This window comes from Mixophyes fleayi, chromosome 5 (assembly GCF_038048845.1).
Source record: "Mixophyes fleayi isolate aMixFle1 chromosome 5, aMixFle1.hap1, whole genome shotgun sequence".
NCBI classification, from domain to species: domain Eukaryota; kingdom Metazoa; phylum Chordata; class Amphibia; order Anura; family Limnodynastidae; genus Mixophyes; species Mixophyes fleayi.
The window spans coordinates 238174249-238178996 of NC_134406.1; the positions used below are offsets into that span (position 1 = coordinate 238174249).

The 4748-nt window shown below is 58.2% G+C and overlaps 1 protein-coding gene across 3 annotated transcripts in view; it reads left to right on the top strand.

Annotated features, from left to right (window-relative positions):
• Positions 1-4748, top strand: part of PKIA (cAMP-dependent protein kinase inhibitor alpha) — a 32370-nt gene that overhangs the window by 17903 nt on the left and 9719 nt on the right. The gene's annotated exons all lie outside the window — the stretch shown is intronic.

Consider the following 4748-nt stretch of genomic DNA (forward strand, 5'->3'; position numbering starts at 1 on the left):
CCGTACAGTATGCTGCCTTGGTGCATACGCCCCCTCCCTCCCCCGTTCCGCCCCTGAAATCGTAGGCTGTAGGAAGTATTCTTTGCATTCGAAGATGAATTAGATGTACTTGCGTAGTCCGTTTCTGGGCATACACAGTGCAATTTAACACAAAATACACCCAGAAACGCCCACTTACTGCCCAGAAACTTTGCCGGGTCTTGTAAGCCCCACCCTTTTAACGGCCCCTGAATCTGGATGGTTGGTAGATATGTGGTCGAACACGACTGTCCAGTTGATTGCCTGGGATCTGGATATGGTCATACAGGGTATTTTTTGTGGTTTCCAGCTTCTCTGAAAGGTACTCTGTAATCTGGTGGATTACATCATTTTTTGGATAGTATTAGTCCTGCAAATACATAGTTATAACAAAATTGCAGCCTTATTCATATCAATACTTGCGTAGTTATAGCTTACAGCACATGACCCATTAGTGTCTGGTCATATGTATGTTTGTGAATGCATTTTTAATGCATTCTGTTTATATGTTTTCATGAGTGTAAGTTAATGTAATATGAGTAGGGAACAGAGGTGGCCATAAGGGCTTGTGAACTTCTTATATACAATACATTTGTAGCCATGTAAACAAGCCTGTCTTTCAATCCATCAAAAACAGACAATGAAGTGTGGTTATTACATACAGTCCTTACATATGGTTCTTCTCCATCAGCCTCTGTGCTTGATGAACGACAGGAAGATACTAGGTCGGCGGTTCCCAAACTGTGCGCCGCGGCTCCCAGGGGTGCCGTGGCGCTGTCACTGGGGTGCCGCGGGCCAAGCATTAAAAAAAAGAAGAAGCACAGAAACTTACCAATCCGCCGGGCGCCGTGACCCAGAAGACTCCTCTCTCCCGCAGCTGTCACTGAATATTGACGTCAATAACAAGCTGCTGCGGGAGAGAGGAGGCTGCTGGGTCCCGGCGCCCGGAGGATTGGTAAGTTTATGTGCTCTTTCTTTTTTTTTTATGGCTGGTGCGCGGCGGAGGAGAGAGGGAGCCTGACAGCGGGGCAGAGAGGGTGACAGCGGGGCAGAGAGGGTGACAGCTGGGGCAGAGAGGGTGACAGCGGGGCAGAGAGGGTGACAGCTGGGGCAGAGAGCGTGACAGCGGGGAAGAGAGGGTGACAGCTGGGGCAGAGAGGGTGACAGCGGGGCAGAGAGGGTGACAGCGGGGCAGAGAGGGTGACAGCTGGGGCAGAGAGGGTGACAGCGGGGAAGAGAGGGTGACAGCTGGGGCAGAGAGGGTGACAGCGGGGCAGAGAGGGTGACAGCTAGGGCAGAGAGCGTGACAGTGGGGCAGAGAGGGTGACAGCTGGGGCAGAGAGTGTTGCAGCTGGGGCAGAGAGCGTGACAGCGGGGAAGAGAGCGTAACAGCTGGGGCAGAGAGCGTGACAGCGGGGAAGAGAGGGTGACAGCTGGGGAAGAGAGGGTGACAGCTGGGGCAGAGAACGTGACAGCGGGGAAGAGAGCGTGACAGCTGGGGCAGAGAGGGTGACAGCTGGGGCAGAGAGGGTGACAGCGGGGCAGAGAGGGTGACAGCTAGGGCAGAGAGCGTGACAGTGGGGCAGAGAGGGTGACAGCTGGGGCAGAGAGTGTTGCAGCTGGGGCAGAGAGCGTGACAGCGGGGAAGAGAGCGTAACAGCTGGGGCAGAGAGCGTGACAGCGGGGAAGAGAGGGTGACAGCTGGGGAAGAGAGGGTGACAGCTGGGGCAGAGAACGTGACAGCGGGGAAGAGAGCGTGACAGCTGGGGCAGAGAGGGTGACAGCGGGGGCAGAGAGGGTGACAGCGGGGGCAGAGAGCGTGACAGCTGGGGCAGAGAGCGTGACAGCTGGGGCAGAGATCGTGACAGCTGGGGCATAGAGCGTGACAGCGGGGAAGAGAGCGTGAGAGCTGGGGCAGAGAGCGTGACAGCTGGGGCAGAGAGCGTGACAGCTGGGGAAGAGAGCGTGACAGCTGGGGCAGAGAGCGTGACAGCGTGGAAGAGAGGGTGACAGCTGGGGCAGAGAGGGTGACAGCTGGGGCAGAGAGGGTGACAGCGTGGAAGAGAGCGTGACAGCGGGGCAGAGAGGGTGACAGCTGGGGCAGAGAGCGTGACAGCGTGGAAGAGAGCGTGACAGCGGGGCAGAGAGCGTGACAGCTGGGGCAGAGAGCGTGACAGCTGGGGCAGAGAGCGTGACAGCGGGGAAGAGAGGGTGACAGCGGGGAAGAGAGGGTGACAGCTGGGGCAGAGAGCGTGACAGCGGGGAAGAGAGCGTGACAGCGGGGAAGAGAGGGTGACAGCGGGGAAGAGAGTGTGACAGCTGGGGCAGAGAGCATGACAGCTGGGGCAGAGAGCGTAACAGCTGGGGCAGAGAGGGTGACAGCAGGGAAGAGAGGGTGACAGCTGGGGCAGAGAGCGTGACAGCGGGGAAGAGAGGGTGACAGCTGGGGCAGAGAGGGTGACAGCGGGGCAGAGAGGGTGACAGCGGGGCAGAGAGGGTGACAGCTGGGGCAGAGAGCGTGACAGCGGGGAAGAGAGGGTGACAGCTGGGGCAGAGAGGGTGACAGCGGGGCAGAGAGGGTGACAGCTGGGGCAGAGAGCGTGACAGCGGGGAAGAGAGGGTGACAGCGGGGCAGAGAGGGTGACAGCTGGGGCAGAGAGCGTGACAGCGGGGAAGAGAGGGTGACAGCTGGGGCAGAGAGCGTGACAGCGGGGAAGAGAGGGTGACAGCTGGGGCAGAGAGGGTGACAGCGGGGAAGAGAGGGTGACAGCTGGGGCAGAGAGCGTGACAGCTGGGGCAGAGAGCGTGACAGCGGGGCAGAGAGGGTGACAGCTGGGGCAGAGAGCGTGACAGCGGGGAAGAGAGGGTGACAGCTGGGGCAGAGAGGGTGACAGCTGGGGCAGAGAGCGTGACAGCGGGGAAGAGAGGGTGACAGCGGGGAAGAGAGGGTGACAGCTGGGGCAGAGAGCGTGACAGCGGGGAAGAGAGCGTGACAGCGGGGAAGAGAGGGTGACAGCGGGGAAGAGAGTGTGACAGCTGGGGCAGAGAGCATGACAGCTGGGGCAGAGAGCGTAACAGCTGGGGCAGAGAGGGTGACAGCAGGGAAGAGAGGGTGACAGCTGGGGCAGAGAGCGTGACAGCGGGGAAGAGAGGGTGACAGCTGGGGCAGAGAGGGTGACAGCGGGGCAGAGAGGGTGACAGCGGGGCAGAGAGGGTGACAGCTGGGGCAGAGAGCGTGACAGCGGGGAAGAGAGGGTGACAGCTGGGGCAGAGAGGGTGACAGCGGGGCAGAGAGGGTGACAGCTGGGGCAGAGAGCGTGACAGCGGGGAAGAGAGGGTGACAGCGGGGCAGAGAGGGTGACAGCTGGGGCAGAGAGCGTGACAGCGGGGAAGAGAGGGTGACAGCTGGGGCAGAGAGCGTGACAGCGGGGAAGAGAGGGTGACAGCTGGGGCAGAGAGGGTGACAGCGGGGAAGAGAGGGTGACAGCTGGGGCAGAGAGCGTGACAGCTGGGGCAGAGAGCGTGACAGCGGGGCAGAGAGGGTGACAGCTGGGGCAGAGAGCGTGACAGCGGGGAAGAGAGGGTGACAGCTGGGGCAGAGAGGGTGACAGCTGGGGCAGAGAGGGTGACAGCTGGGGCACAACGGGGCAGAGAAGTGTAACAGGGGCAGAGAGGGTGACAGCTGGGGCACAACGGGGCAGAGGAGTGTAACAGGGGCAGAGAGGGTGACAGCTGGGGCACAATGGGGCAGCGGAGTGTAACAGGGGGCAGAGGAGTGTCACAGGGGCAGAGGAGAGTAACAGGGAGCAGAAGAGAGTAACAGGGGGCAGAGGAGGGTGACAGCTGGGGCACAACGGGGCAGAGGAGTGTAACAGGGGGCAGAGGAGTGTAACAGGGGGCAGAGGAGTGTGACAGAGGGCAGAGGAGGGGGACAGCGTAAAAGAGGTCAGAGGAGGGGGGACATCGTGAGAGAGGGCAGAGGAGGGGGGACATCGTGAGAGAGGGCAGAGGAGGGGGGACATCGTGAGAGAGGGCAGAGGAGGGGGACAGCGTGACAGAGGGGGCAGTGTGAGAGAGGGCAGTGTGTCTGGATGCAGAGGGGGCAGTGTGTCTGGATACAGAGGAGGCAGTGTGTCTGGAAGCAGAGGGGACAGAGTGCCTGAGGGCAGAGTGTCTGGATGCAGAGGGGGCATTTTTGCATACAACTAAATAAGTATTTCTGTCCTGACCTAAATACTTATTACAATTTTTTGACCCAACTACTTCTAAAACAGGACTGCTCAATAAGTATTTTGGAGGGGTGCCTTGAAAAAATTTGGAGACTCTAAGGGTGCCGCGAACTGCAAAAGTTTGGGAACCACTGTACTAGGTTATTGTAGCATAGGTGCAGTCCACATTCATAAAATGCTAAAGCTCCCAGCAATAGAGATTGTAGACTATGCCTATATTAAATGTTGGTCGCTGTATTTGTAGCAATTGCCCTGGAGAAGTTTGAAAGCATGGTCAGTGCTAAAGATAGTGTCATATGATTGGTTATAAACCACTCACAACCAATCAGATGCTGACCTCTATGGCACTGAATTCCCTCCCCTTTTGAAGCCTTGAAGTTTTACATTTCATGTTCTTGTCAGAGAAGGATTCCATATATCTCCAAATATTACTGGGTCTATCAGTTTCCAGATAGCTTCCTGGCAGGTGGTGGTTTGAATCAGCTCAATGTTTTTGCTTTA